Source organism: Macrobrachium rosenbergii, chromosome 51, assembly GCF_040412425.1.
Source record: "Macrobrachium rosenbergii isolate ZJJX-2024 chromosome 51, ASM4041242v1, whole genome shotgun sequence".
Classification (NCBI taxonomy): Eukaryota; Metazoa; Arthropoda; class Malacostraca; order Decapoda; family Palaemonidae; genus Macrobrachium; species Macrobrachium rosenbergii.
The window spans coordinates 16,236,275-16,253,077 of record NC_089791.1 but is presented as its reverse complement, the minus strand read 5'-3'; the positions used below and the strand labels follow the sequence as shown (position 1 = coordinate 16,253,077).

General features: G+C 33.8%; 1 long non-coding RNA gene across 1 annotated transcript in view; it reads right to left on the bottom strand.

Annotated features, from left to right (window-relative positions):
- Nucleotides 1–6,152: 6,152 nt before the first annotated feature.
- LOC136833150 (uncharacterized) overlaps nt 6,153–16,803 on the bottom strand; it is a 147,416-nt gene continuing 136,765 nt past the window's right edge. Inside the window, exon 4 of the long non-coding RNA XR_010851371.1 lies at nt 6,153–6,299. This is a non-coding gene — a long non-coding RNA (uncharacterized lncRNA). The remainder of the gene's footprint in view (nt 6,300–16,803) is intronic.

The window sequence follows — 16,803 nt, the reverse complement described above, 5'->3', positions numbered from 1 at the left end:
TATATATATATATAATTTTTTTGAATTTAATATATATATATATATATATATATATATATATATATATATATATATATATATATATATATATATATATATATATATATATATATATATATATATATATACATACATTAAATGAACGGAAAGCCAACTGGAAAATCTGAAAAAGAAATACCAAGCACCCTTGAAATCGCATTACAGTGAGTCTCCATTAACATCTTTGCAACAGTTGGGATTAAAACATCATTACTATAACCCTAAAAGGATAAGACCCTTTGAGACATGCGGATTTCGAGAATTAACCGCATCAGGATTGAGATCACTGATGGAAATCACAAGAACAGTAAATGGAGCTTAATTTCCTCCAGGTCGATTTCTTTAACTTAATGGATAACCCAGTCTACTCTAATTAAAACTATAAAAGCTCTAATAAGCATTTCATGTCCCTCCTTCTTCATACATAAAACGATACATTAATGTTTCGGAGAGAGAGAGAGAGAGAGAGAGAGAGAGAGAGAGAGAGAGAGAGAGAGAGAGAGAGAGAGAGAGAATGCATTTCATCTCACTCCCAATCATCACTTTTACTTTGTGGTTTTCATTAATGAGCTGTCTTTTTCTCTTTCCAGACTAATTCCAATGATTTACTTATAATCATAATGACCTCATATTTACCTGGCAAGCTCCCCTTAAGACAGATGATAAAAATGAATGTTAATTAACATCTTCACAAGTGATGTCTATTACAATTAGAAAAGGGAAATCATGGCATTCTCTTGGAATAAAGGCAATAAGGCTAATAGAAACAATGCCCATTGTTGCACTGCATCATTCATTCATGTCTTTGCGAGTAGGCGTTACAGTAATTAAGGTAAGGTTTTTCTTTAACAGTAATCCCTTTCAGAGGAAAGGCGTTTTCGAGAAAAAAGGGAGGTAGGTTTTATGAATACAGTGCTTTGCACAGTAATTCGCTCACGTGTGGTTTCAAGCGTACAAGTAGGTACATTCTAATTACCTGTTAGTATGTGCTACGTGTATATTTGGGAAACGATTCATGACACAAAATCAAGTATAGCACTGATCATTACCTATACACAAATGCTCTTCTTCCCTATTTGTATATCATTAAATCTGCCATTAACCTAATCTTCATTTCCATGATCGGCTTTGCACAAGAACTAACACGTCTTAAAGTACAGTTAGTATTTCAATTTTTCGTCTACATATTAAATGGATGTGTAGAATAAAGTATGGAATTTTACTACCTACTAACGATAACAATAAGGCACAAAATCAAACCCCAAACTCCACTGAAGTACTGAATTCCGATTTGATTCTAATTTCATGCTGATTCTCCCATCAGGTATTTTCCATTAGTTCTCACATAAGATTCGCCCCAAATGTTACGTCTCTGCCATTTTCAGAGTTGGTTTTCCAAAATCGATATTCTGAGCCCCGTCGGTGGCAAATCTCCCTACAGATAGATAATCTTGGGTCTGTCAGCTCTCACGATACATACCAGTAACAACTCCACAGTGCAAGTCGTCCTATGATATCTCCTGTTATGATCGGTGTTTGTAGCTGATGGGATGTGCGAGCAAAAAAACTTAAAACTTCCTAACATGATCGTGATATCTATGAACCTGAATTGAATTGAATATAGAATTTAGGTCAAAGGCCAAGCACTGGGACTTGTGAGGTCATTCAGCGCTGAAACGGAAATTAACAGTAAAAGGTTCTAAAGGCGTAACAGGAGGAAAACCTCGCAGTTGCACTATGAATCAATTGTTAGGAGAGGGTGGAAAGTAGGGTGGAAGAAAAGGAATATACAAGGAGGTACAGTAAAAGGAACGAAAGGGGTTGCATCTAGGGACCGAAGGCAAGCTGCAAAGAACCTTAAGTAATGCCTGCAGTGCACCGCATGAGGTGCACTGACGGCACTAGACCCCTACGGGGACTATCTATGAACCTGAAGCCATGCAAAGCTACCCTCCACGGAGGCTTATTGACAGGCTACCTGCCGATTGCAATCAAAAAGCAAATGCCCAGGAAGGGGATGAATACCTCCAAGTTCCCCTTGCTGCTGTACAGAAAGGAACTCTCCGTTTTCTCAGTTCATATGAATTTTATATCAAAATATACAGTTAATGACAATGACGGAGACTTTCACTAGATCATGGTTGCTCTAATACAAATGCTTCATTTTAGCATCTATCTATCTTACCTGTTCAGCTAATCTGATATTGACTCGTCTCTATGATAGTTCTCTAAAGATAATGCTTAGATGATGCTAGGCACAGGAGAGGCTTGGTTCACGTAAATATGAAAACTATTTGTCATAATCCTGAAGAAAAGATCTATCCTAAGTGAGACTCCCCACTCGAGGTATCACCCGACAAAATCGCTTAACCTTTCACCAATTTTCCCCTTCGAAACGCACTTGAATATTATTATTATTATATTATTATTATTATTATTATTATTATTATTATTATTATTATTATTATTATTATTATTATTATTATCAGATTACAATGAGGCCTAAAGCAGTACATTTATGGTCTAGAAAATGATTTGTAAGCGCATAGCACGTAATCTTTTATGAGTGAAAAAATTAAAACCATACCTTGAAAACTTTCCGACGAATAGGTCACTGGATATAATTTTCACAACCTTCAAGACGGTTAAATCTAGATTTTATCTGTACACAGCAATTGCCTCTTGTTTGAAGCAGAAGCTCGTTTAGAAAATAATTAGAATCTCTAAAAAACAACAAGACTCAAATCTTTGTTGAGCGGCTACTGTAAACAAAAGAATAACAAGAATTTCTCCCAGGACATCTTAACTACCCGCCATGAAACCGAGGTCCTCAATAATAGCATATGGAATACTCAAGACTAACCATTTAAGATTAACGGTAGTCTCTCTCTCTCTCTCTCTCTCTCTCTCTCTCTCTCTCTCTCTCTCTTTCAAATTATGTAAATCCTTACTTACGAAATAAATCATTCTGACACACGTCTATCTATCTATCTACACTCAGTAAGCCATTTCCCCCTAACAAGAATCGTCCGGAGAAATAACAACGCAACAGTGGCAAAAATTCCACAATATTTGCCTCGTACACCTACACAAAAGACTCACCCGCACAGCATCTAACACCCTCTACAAAATCTGCGTCACTCATTATGTATCTTGCACGCATTCTCCCACTGCTTGAATATCCATTACCTTTTTCCAATCATCTATCCGGCGCTTTCTGGGTCTTCCTTTATTCTTCCCTTCTAACACTTGCGAATTATTCACACTTTTCACAAACTTATCATCTTTCATTCTTTCTACATGACCAAACCATGTCATAAAGCACTGATTAATCCTTTTATCTATGATAACCTTTCTGCTGTTCCTCACCATTTCAATTATTCTTCATATGCCAATACATTACAAAAACATTTCCTCTCAAAAGCTTCATTCGCATCCAACACCCACGCTTGCATCTATACAAACATACATACATACATATACAGTATATATATATATATATATATATATATATATATATATATATATATATATATATATATATATATATAAAAATATATATAATATATATATATATATATATATATATATATATATATATATATATATATATATATATATATATATATATATATATATATTATATATATATTATATATATATATATATATATATATATATATATATATATTATATATATATATATATATATATATATTATATATATATATATATATATATATATATATTATATATATATATATATAAATATATATAAATATATATATATATATATATATATATATATATATATATATATATATATATATATATATATATATATATAAACATACATACCAAGAGCCAGCAGGAAATAATGAGAAGTAGCAGCACCTGGCGCTTTCGTGTATTCTTGATACACCTCAACAGTGTGCATAATAAGAATGAAAGAAGCTTCGAAATTTCAAAGCTAAACATAAAAAAAAGAAAAAAAGTAAAATATAAAACAACCAAACAGCCTAACCAAGAAGCAAATGGTCCACAGCCAAAAATTGCACTTAAAGGATAAATATTAGGAATGGAAATGAAACTACTAAGCAGTCTATTACATAGTTACTGAGTTGTCAACAATACATTTCGTAAACCAGATATCTACTTTATACTCTCCATTGCTAATATTAAAAACTTGACTTATGTTTTATTATGCTAAATTCTATAATGTTTCTTTTAATAATATCCCTACAAAATAAAATCTCGTTTGAATTTTTCCAATTAACTGCATGATCAAAATTTTTCATATGTAGAAAGAGGGCGCTCGATTTATTTCCTGCACGTACACAATATTTATGTTGATTTAATCTTGATGCCAACAGTTTACCACTTTGACCAATATATTTTTATTACAATCTCTACATGGAATTTCGTATATGCAGCCTGTTTGTAAATGGGAAGAGTTCTTTATCAAAACTGTTCTCACAGACTGAGTGTTACTAAAAACAACACTAACATTAAAAACTTTAAACATTTTTGGCAAAGAAAGAAACCTGTAGTCAAAGGTAAAACTAGCAAAATTACAACGATCAAAAGTTTGTACATGGTCATATGCATAAAATGTTTTCTTAGCCTTTCTTAAAGCAACATCAACTAAAAATGTCGGGTACTTCAATTTGAAAGCAATATCATAAATCTTTATAATCCCGTCTTCTAAAAATTCAGGACAACAAATTCTTAATGGTCTTAAAAACATTGAAGAAAATACAGAGTTTAACTTTCAAATGATGATCGGGGTATAAGTGAAGAACATACATTTGCAGGTTTCGTAAAAACCGGAAATTTAAATGTTACCGTGTCTATGTACATTTACATTTAAAAAGGGTAAAATGGAATCTTTTTCTTCCTCAAGTGTGAATTTTATAGAGGGAACTAGGCATTTAATCTAGTTAAAATCGGTTCACATCATCACACAACGGCCATACACAAAATATGCCATCGATACACCTAAACCAAAGAACATTCGCCGGTAAAATATTTGCCGAAAGTTTCTTTTCGAAAAACTTCACGTAAATGTTGCTTAAAAGCAACAACAAAGGGTTCCCCATCGCCATACCAAACTTCTGCTCATAGAAATTACCACTGAAAGTAAATTTACATTCCTTAACACACAGTTTTAGTAACTCGAAATTGGTGTCAGTTTGCAAAGGAAATTCATAGTTGCCCAATTCATCGGCTAAAAATGTTATCAGGTCGTCCACTGGAACTTTAGTAAATAGGGAAATTATATCAAAGCTAATCATTTTAAATTTTAATTAATGTTACAGCTTCTTGGACGGTTTACAAAATCCACATTATTTTTTACTGAAAACCCTAAAATTTTCCCAAAAGAGGTGACAATTCACTGACAAGCCACCTTGACAAATTAGAAGTTGACGACCCAGCAGAACTAATAATAGGTCGTACAGGGTTATTTTGTTTGTGCACATACATATACATACATACAGTGCATACATTATATATATATATATATATATATATATATATATATATATATATATATATATATATATATATATATATATATATATATATATATATATATATATATATATATATACTGTATACTGGAGTGCATTTATACTGTCTATTTTCGACTGTATAGGTGAGAGTTTACCTTGCATAGGCATGCATGATCGAGTATCTATTTGATACACCCAAAAAGTACTCCTAGTACCAGTATTCAGCTTGATTGATCTCACTGATTGTCACTTCAGTGACAGTTAATATTGTCATCATTCGCCACAAGGGGTAAAGCCTTCCGTTTTCTCAACCTTTTTCTTAACCTTACTGGAACAAATCTGCAGCTGGTGGACTGTTGGAAAGTAGGTTGGGAGCGAACCACGGACGTAAAAATCGGTGGCAAAGAGCTGCAATACTCAACCACGGCGTCCACTGCCCCAACAGTAGATGACATGGACAGTAAGCACCTGCGTCAACAAAAATATATGATGTACACTGTTTTTTTCCGACCACGTCAAAACACGAGTGTCAAATATTTCCAGATAAAAAAAAAGTACATAAACGGATCCTCTCTTTTTCCTATGACACGCACAAGCAACCATCCATGTTGTCAGACAGCCTTTGCTGTTGCAAACATCACGATGCATTTTCGACATGGTCTTCGCCCCTCCTCATAAAATCTCAAGTGTCAATCCGATAATCCTTTATCCCTATCTGGTCCCTTCTGCCATAACAGACGAAGGCACCTGGAGGAAGAACATTTTTTTAATCTAAACAATTTCTAGACTACAGCTGAATTTGGATAAAAATTCTACCCGAACACCGTCTTTTGTGGCAAGCCTTCGAGGTAATATCGTCAGAGAGGATTCAGTTCCCTGGATAAACTTCCTGAATCGGAAGCTTTGAAGGTAATGCAATTTGTAACACCGTGGGCAGACCAGCCTGGGAATCTGGTGGCAATTGTCGCTGAATGAAACCGAAAAGGCATAACGAATAAAATATATAACAATAAAAGAATTTCTATATTACCTGAAGATAAAAGAACATCAGCGAAATACTTTTAGAACTTTTTTTCTTTTATACTCTTTCTAAATCTTGACATTCAAGAAACATTTTCCTTTGGTACAGTGATATTGCTAGTTTTTATTTCTGTTTTATTTCTTTTAGAAACTCGTTTTGACTAACAACGTGTGAACAGTGGTATATCAAATTGAGCACTGTTGTATATCAAATTTCATAACTTCAAAGTGGAATCAAACAGATTCAAGATGGAGATTAAAGCTAACTGTATATCTCATAAGCATTATTCTTATGAGAGAAGCAGAATTTGTTTTTCCAGTCTCCTACAAATTTCCACATCCTTATATGATGTAACAAATGTTTCAGTTCGTACTCGGAAGCAGTAGTAGAGAACTACTCTGATTGAAAACGACTACGAAAAACGTCGCGTAGTGAAAAAGAAACTTACTTATGTTCAAGTTCCTTCGAGTAATGCAAGCGAAAGAATATTATCTAGTGAAATCTTAAGATGGAATTCACGATTCCATAAAATCTAAAAATCACGTTGGAATACGATGTCACTTTATCTTAACTTTCCTACGTGGTCAAGTCACTAATTACGTGATAAATAAATTAAGTACCGAATTCTGGTACTGACTGAATGGATGATTTAAATTTAAGCAACGTGTTTTTGTATAAACATCTCAGTTAGATGTTGCAAAAACATAATAATAAAAAGGCAGTACACACCATGTATATGCTCGAAACGGTATAGACTCATCGATTACCGTCACACGTGTTGCGACTAACTCACTTCTTGAATGAATACCATTCATTCCTCAGTCATTATTATTATGTATCCATATATATACATATATATATATATTATATATATATATGTATATAAATATATATATATATATATATATATATATATATATATATATATATATATTTAATATATACTTATATAGATAGATATAATACATATGTTTATATATATATATATATATATATATATATATATATATATATATATATATATATATATATATGTATATGTATATATATATATATATATATATATATATATATATATATATATATACAGATATATACATATGTTTATATATACATATACATACATATTAACATATATATACATACATATACATACTGTAATATATATATAGTATATATATATATATGTATATACATACTGTATATATATATATATATATATATATATATATATATATATATATATATATATATATATATAATATAAGAACTTTTACCTATTCAATGTGCAGCAACGTAAACTAAAATAACAACTACTGACAAGCGAGAACTTTTTTCCCTGGTTATTATCCATCCTTTGCACGAAACGTTGTCATAAACTCAGGAAAAAGTATCAAAATATATGTGGACTTCATTTTCAATCGCCAGAAAATTAATTTCAAAAACATTCATTTTCGTATCCTATAGAAAATGGGAAACGAATGGCTGTCAACCACACTCATTCTATGGAGGTTACATATAGCTACATTTGTCCACAGACGGACTCGGGTGTTCCTTGTTGAAACTAAAATGCAATTTAGTATTCCCATCCTAAAATCCTGAAAATAAATTGGAAACTAAAGCGTCCTTTCTTTGTAATTCTAATCCCGCCTCCGAACGAGTTACGTCAAGCTTTTTTCTCATTTCCCTTTTAATTTTGTTCTTCGGTCATCTAGATTTTTCACACTACTTCTCTCGTATCTCCATTTCTGTCTTGTTTTTTTATCACGGCTTATTCTTTTCCCTCCCGTCTTCTCCCTGTGCCACAATATTTCTTGTTAGTTATTTACATAAAATTTTCAGGCAATTTTTCCAACAGTTCATTGCTAAATGTTTTTAATCAAAACTTGCTCTAAGGCTTAATTTCCTTAAATCTTTTATCTGTTAACTAGTTATGCAAAAAAGGAGAAAAGAGCTCGTAGACAGATACTGTTATGAAAATTATAATAAAGAAAATAATCTAGAAAAAATAAATCTTCAACAATTCTTATTAACTCATTTTATTTAATGACTTGTCACGGCAATATCCACTCGACCAATAGCCAGATCATGATAATAAAAACATAGTCATGAAACCATCGAACAAGTTACCTTCGTATCAAAAAGCATTTAATAATCAATTAAAACCAACCTAATTAGCGTGCTGATCATGACTTATGATACAGGTGTAATTCCGCAGTAATTGTAATTTTTCGCATTCTTCTCCTGGTACATTAAAATAAAAGGCCTTCATAGAATAATGGTGAAATTTAGAAAACGCTCTCTCTCTCTCTCTCTCTCTCTCTCTCTCTCCGTTCCACTAAATCTTATTCGAGTAATCTTAATTACGAAGAGCTTTAACCCGCAGGACCTTCGGCATCCGTGTGCCAGAAAACGGTAAAGAATTTTCGCCTCGAGGTAAAAGAACCAAAAAGGTGACATTCGACTCCTTCCTCTAAGCGATTCCCGGAAATAATTTAACCCCACTCCCACATACTTCGCATCCCAAGCAGAAATATAGTGACGTACATATCCCTCCATATATTTCAGCCTTTGTGAAGATAGTGATCGTCTTCTGTCATCTACTTAGAGACCGAAGACAAAAAAGAATAGCTTCCCAAGACTATGCCGCCCTAAAATGGAAAACTGCAGTATCTACAAAATTTCCGAAACTGAGATATGACACCTACTGGGCTCTTGAAACACTAATACACAAGTTACTAAAGTTTCAGAATGATTTTTCAATGCTTTCCACGAGTATTTAGGGGGTCCCATTTGCAATATCTGCAAAATCAGCAGTAAGGCAAGGGAAAACTGCATTATCTGCCATTTTTCTCGTTTTGTATTTTTGCAGATACTGCAGTCTTCTATTTTAGGGCAGTATGGCTATTTTGATCAAAGCATCTGGCCCTTAACAGCCATGATTATGTACCCACAGAAGACATTTCACAGAAGAAAAACGACCTCGAACTACTGAAATCTTACTTCACTGAAATCTTCTATATATCCCAGTACAGCTAGTTGTCCATGGATTCATGGTTTTGTTCATTATACTGCTATAATTTTTTTTTTCGTAAGTCTGACTTCGGACGTCCAAATCTCCATACACGTAGTCATTATTTTGCATTCATATTTTCTCTGAATCTTAACGGCCTATGCAGAATTGTTCTAACCTGACACTACATGACAGAATACAGGCGTTCTATCAGCAACAAACAAATAAAAGCTGATTGAATTCTTTGACTATACCGATGGAAAAAGTTCAAAAACATGACACAATAAAAATCCAGACCTAACAAAAAATAGATATAGGGTATTTCAAGCGAATGCTAAAATGGCGCCTATACAGATACGCAATACTCAAAAGTTCCTTCTACGCTGAAAACTAACAGATCGGTTCAGTAAGACGAAACAACCATGTTGCCCTTGTAAGTGGTGTATATAATGCATTATATATATATATATATATATATATATATATATATATATATATATATATATATATATATATATATATATATATATATATATATATATATATATATATATATATATATATATATATATATATATATATATATATATATATATATGTATATATATATATATATATATATATATATATATATATATATATATATATATATATATATATATATATATATATATATATATATATATATATATACATAATATATATGCATGTATATATGTGTGTGTTTTTGAAAATGACATAATATAACATATATCCATGAATCATTGTTCCTTATCCTCTGAAAAAAAGCAACGTTTTCCCCTATTCGTAAGTAACCTAAGGATCTTCATACTAATGACTCTTAGGCATATTTAGGTCCACTTACCACTGCAATACCCTGACAGGTGTTGACTTTGGACACTACACGACAGACACTTTGTATAACAACGAAAAACAGTTTAATTTTAAATACAATATGTAAAAACTACAATTACACGGGAGTTAAAATCATACGGTTGAGGAAAGTACGAGAAAAAAGCTGAAATAAATCAGGCATACTAAAACTGCCGGCGAGATGCAAGTTTTTGACTTGAAAATTTAATCAGCTGGCTAGAAGTCAGTAGAGTCATAGCAGATGCATTTTTGAGACGAAAATTCTAAACTTTATGATACGGGAACAGAGGTGAAAGACGGGAGGTATTCCGGGATGAATTGATGTGGAGAGAGCGGCATTCAGGTTGTATGAATTAGACATTTTTGGTAAATAGAGAAATGAGAGAGCAATTCATTCAGAGGTTTCAAAAGCTTGTGGATGAAGCTTCCAAGAAGCCTTCTCTAACACTCGGTCAACATCTTGTACTTTTTTGGAGCTTAAATTTTCAAGAAAAATAGTAAAGAATCAGTTAAACACTTATGTATGTATTACTATGAAATTTATCTCACACATCTCATTGCTGCTTCTTTATCTACTGAACTCCAAATATGAGATGAAAATGTACTTGTAAAAGTCCATTTTTACGAGTGAAAATAATCTTCAGAGTGATATATTTATCGTCACAAGATTGATAATTTCCTAATGAAATACAAGAGAACTTTTGTGATTTTTCGGTCTCAGTATCCTAATAGAATACAGGAGAACTTTAGTGATTTTTCGGTCTGAATGAATAAAACGGAATAAGAGGCCCATTTCGTTAACAACAGACAAAACAATTGACCAAACTGAAATCATTTCAGTTTCAAGCAATTAGGACAGTAAGTTGAATAGATAATCGCAATATAGATCAAAAGAAAAAAAACATACATACACACGACCTATGTTTCAAGACATTAAAATGCTTAACAAAAGCTAAAACAGAACGGAGAGAGAGAGAGAGAGAGAGAGAGAGAGAGAGAGAGAGAGAGAGAGAGAGAGAGAGAGAGAGAGACTCCGTTGGCGTTACCGTTATATTTACACCGACAGTTTGTGTTCTTTTCTTTATTGCTAACTTAAATCGAACTTGTCACTTGAACACCTGTCACATCCGGTTTAGTTTTCCTTAACATTTTCTTCGTCTTTTCGTTTAACAACGTCACCGTTTATTGTCGTCAAACCATTTTCAGTAAATATGAACTGCACATTTCACACATTATTGTAGGCAGTAGTAATTATTTATAGTTTCCTTCAAATAACGGTTAGGATATGTGATCTTAGACTTAACTTCAAAAAGGAATCATAACTTGGGTATATCTTGATGATATCACCTATAAACGATTAAGGCAGTACCTACAACAACAACTACAAAACATTTATGACTTAGAAAAGAACAAAAAAAAAAAAAAGCTTGGAAAATAAGGTTCGAAAAATAATGTCGAAACAAAAAATGCAACAAGCTGACCAAACTGGTCACAAACTTTCCCAGGCATTAAAGTGCAATCCTTCGATGAAATTGACATTTCTGTGCCAATATTGACTAAAAGGTTGATATACACACCTGGGGAGAAAGCACTTTGGCTTACATTTTCCCCTTGCATTCTCTCTCTCTCTCTCTCTCTCTCTCTCTCTCTCTCTCTCTCTCTCTTCTCTCTCTCTCTCTCAACCAAAACTACATTTTCTGCAGTGCATCACTCTCACGTCCCCTTTAATGCAATGTACCTTGTATGGTCCTTTCTCCCATAGAAAAAAGGAAGATTTCCACCTCTCACCAGAGTCAGCATACCTACCTACCCAGTCACATAATTATTCTCTAAAATCTTTTCAAAATGTATGTAAATAAAAGAAATGTGGTATTCTAATGCACATTCCGAAGAGACGAAAGCGATACACAATCGGTTGTTGGCACAGACAATACGACACTGAAGTGCGATATAACTTCACATTAACAATGGCCATCACTTTTAATTTTATTGGGTTCCCTGTCTCCTAAATCATGTCCAACTATACAATAGGGTGAAATATTAAAACAAATGACTAACACGCTCTACAGAGACAAAAGTTGGTTGCATTTTGTTTATTTACAGCGCGAAGCACTTGGCTTTATTTACCACTTGCCATGATGATCAGCAAATTCACTTCAATAACATTACCATTTTCGTCATCAGCAACTGCAAAATGTAAGTATCAAATGAATATTGACGAAAAACTAGTAAACATAGGTCAATAACTTTAACCATACTAAAATATGCATTTGAGGATTTTTAAAAAATTTATTCATAAAAACATTTCCCTGCTTCAACCAAAACCTCCGAGCTGGAAAGGGAGTTATTTGTTTATTTCTTTTTCATTCATAGCTTGGGGCGAGGGGAAGGTCAAATGAAATTATTGTTCAGTTGGTGATCCAAGCAGGAAAATTGCCATGACTATTCTACCTTGGTTCACTCTCAAAGCAAATTGTCCCAGCCACTTGAAACTTGAACATGGCGACCATTTACGAAGACTGTCGCCATTTGGCTCGTAAAATTTTACGTTTTGGCATACAAATTGAATGGATTGTCCTATTTACGAGTTTTTGATGTTCTTTTCTATGCTTTAGATCATGTTGCTAAATCAAGAACTAGCAACACGATGTCAACACTTCTACAAAATGCGAGTCAATTAGCTCATAAATTAACATTAATCTCCAGTTCGCCCTGTATAGCTCAGCAGTAAGTTGCCAAGGGCAACTATACAGACCAATAAATGAGTTCTTAGCTAGAATATTCCATACAGCAGCTACAATTGCTCAACTCTTTATAACATTCTAGTTATTGCAGCAATGTCTATTCCACATGTTTTGTGAGTTACGTGGACCCCACTCTCTAACTGTTGGTCGAATTGTCCAGCTCTTCTATAACGCGAACCTCCGGGCAGGCATGCTTAAATACTAAGTTTTGGTGAAATACACTTTAGTATTTGCTAAAGGTAAACTGATTCCAGGCTGAGACCCTAGTTTTACTTACTGAAGAATCTCGGCGAGATGAATAAGAACTTATGGAATCTCACGAACTTATTTTGTTGTGGTTTCTAAAAGAAGATGAGGGTGATCTTTCCTTGTTGTGCCTTCACTGCTAGAGCTTCGATTGTGGAATACGAAGTATGGACATTGTTATTCACAAAAGAAATAGCGAAGATCCTGTTCTCCAAATGGATGGGTGCCGAGTACCATATGCTACACAACGATTCACCACTGATTCCTTGAAATGTGTGGAATTCCCAGTGCCCTGTTATATGAAACGCTAATTCCATTTTTACTGCTACATGTCCTTTAGTTGTCTCTTTCATATCTTTACACAGAGTGTAATTTCGATATCTACAGAAAATGGAATTTCATGGTCGGTAAAGTCCTTGAAACTGTGTATAGCATTTGTGCTGTACACACCGCAAATGCTATACACAGGTTCAAGGACTTTACCGACCATGAAATTGCCATTTTCGTGGTCATGGCAGTACCAGTTTAAATTTATTAATCAATCAAAGAATCTGAGGATTTGTAGGTGAAAAGGTCTTCAACAAATCCATCTAGAACGTCACTGTTAAAATACGGCTTCTCATCAATTAACTTTCTGTTAACAATACTGACAGCCTTAGTGGAGTGAAATGCTACTCTGCGTTTGATTGCTTCTGAAAGAAAGGAGTGTAAAGCCTCCTTACATGCAGTCAGTGTATCATGCTTTTTTCTTGTGTTCTCTAGCTTGCTTATGCAAGGGAGCACTTGTTCCTCCAGCTTGACTGAGTTCATATTGGGTGAATGCGTGTAAATTTCCAGAAGTCATGTTCCTATATATATGGGTCTGTAAATCTAAATTTATTTGGATCTGCACCTTCAGTTGTTATCTCCAACTGTGGATACTGATTTGTTCTGAGACTGCAAGTCGACACATCTTGGGTGACTCAACCCTGGCACCTCGCTCTGGCTTCAGGGCCTGTAATTGGGTTCACATCCCGTTATCTAGTTCTACTCAGAGGGCAAAGTGGTGTTTAAGTTCCTGTTCAACTGCCATCACCTGCATTAGGCTCTAGGAGATTTCCATTGCTTAAATTCTTGGCACATTCACCGAGTTCTTCATTCAGTTGCTTCTCCTTATTTAGACGTCTGACTGCACCTTTCACAGCTAAAGCACAAAGCTTGCAGGGCAGAGTAGTTCCTAGCCCATACTGACATATCCGGTAAATACAAGCCAAGCTATTTAAACTTCTTGTGGGGGGGATGGGTAAATTAGATAGAATTTGTGATACTAACTTCAAGTTAGCCGACAGTAGGCCACTTTTCTAAGTTTAAGAGAAGTGGGAACAACGCCTGATAATACTGATATTCTTCTAAGATTCGTCTCTAAACTGACTTATCAGTTTTCGTTTTGTTACTCTCTAAAGCCTCAATTTCAGTGAGTTCCATATAGGTCTGATGCACCTTAACAAAGGATTTTGCATGTACCTAGAGGCAATCCATATGTTACCTCACTTAGGTTCGCCTGTTAGCCAGCAGAGTTCACCAGGATATGACCGTTGCTAACATGTAACTTTCCGGAGCATGAAACGAAATTTAGAAGAGTAATGAGTGCCACTGAATGTATAGTCCATCCACATGATGTGGCAAACTCCACTTCCATAATCAGTTATTTCATTGATAATAAGAATACAATTTCGAAAAGCATAGTACTAGATTTTAACCTTGGTATTGTATCGGCATTAACGAAGTATCCTGTAATTTTTCAAGTCTAAATTAATTTCTACAATTTATAACACAAGAAATGCAACCTTGATTAATTTAATCTGACAACAGCGTCAACAGTTAAACACCCTAAGTGAGACGGTGGTGATCTTTGAAGAAAGATACACACAGCATAACGTTTAATTTTACAGGTCAGATGGGGGGAATTCTGAAAAATTGCCAGCATCCATTTAGTTACCCTTAAACTTCATCCACTGCAGCTTCTATGCATCATCCTTTGAAAGATTCTGACAAAATTATCGTTCTTATTTGGCTCATTAATACCTAGTTATCCTAGCTTTAATAACTCTAAACTTACCTAGGTTTAACTTTGTTGTATGCTAAAACTACTTTTACATTATTAACCAAGTTTTTAAATAATAAAATCTTAACAGATAAGGATGCAAGAATCAATCTGGAATGTAATCTCTATTAGCAGAATTTACAGAAAAGGGATAATAATACTTATCACAATTGAATTTTTCTATACATCGTAAATTCAGTCCACACAAAAGTTTAAATTTTAGCTAATGGGAAAACGCCAGCATCGACGAATGGGACAAAATGTGTATATACTTCAATCTAAGGTACTTGAATAGTTCCAGGGACAATGAATCACTTGCTAGCTACTTGTCTGTTCATTTATACTTCGCTGTATACAGTTCTTCAGAGGTGATACTCCAGTATGCAGGAGCTTTTACTACCCTATCGTATGCATTTCGAAAATTCTTAAATCTTCTCGCTTTGTCTACACAGACATGAGCATGCATGAAAAAATGACTGAATTCTAAACTCAGCTGTTATCGAAGCTAATTTGACTCAATCTTCGAAATTATTCCATGTCAATTACTTAGTAGTTCAGTATAAATTACAATTTCTAATTCCAATTAAATTATAAATTAAAGAAAGATTATCCGAACTTAAAAACACATAAATCAGGGCGAATATGTTTAGCTCTGACGCATTGCTGAAGGATTTTATACAAGACCATAAGAAGTTCGACTCATTACAGTGACATATAGCCTACATAGGCTACTCTCATTATACAGTCAAGTGGAAAATGAAAATGTATTAGCAATTTTCATTGAAAAGAGAAATCCTATTAAATGGCAGGTTCTTACAGAAAGAGACAAAGCTTCATATCATAAGTAAGCGAAAATAATTCAAGCATGACATCCGAATTTCAAAAACAAGAACATCCCAAGAACTAAATTCCCCATTTCAGGGAAATATGCATCATGAAAAATATAGATGAGCCTATAATAAAGCGTAGTGAAATGCTGATAATTTCCACGAGCAAAAAAAGTGGGGGGGTGTTGTCGGGGGGAGAGGGAGAAAGTCTTCAGTGTGCAATCAAAACTTCATCCCTCTCTCGTGCTGACACCCATACATCCAGACTCAGCCATGACAACCAAAAATCCAAGAAAGTTGATTTTGCGAGGGAAGGGAGTTGCTGTTTGTTGCTGAACAAAGTATCCTGAAATGTTTGATAACTCAGGAGGAGGAGGAGGAATTGGTACAAGGAATGGAAGGAATTCCACTACTCTCTCCTCATCCTGCTCCCTTCCTTTCTCT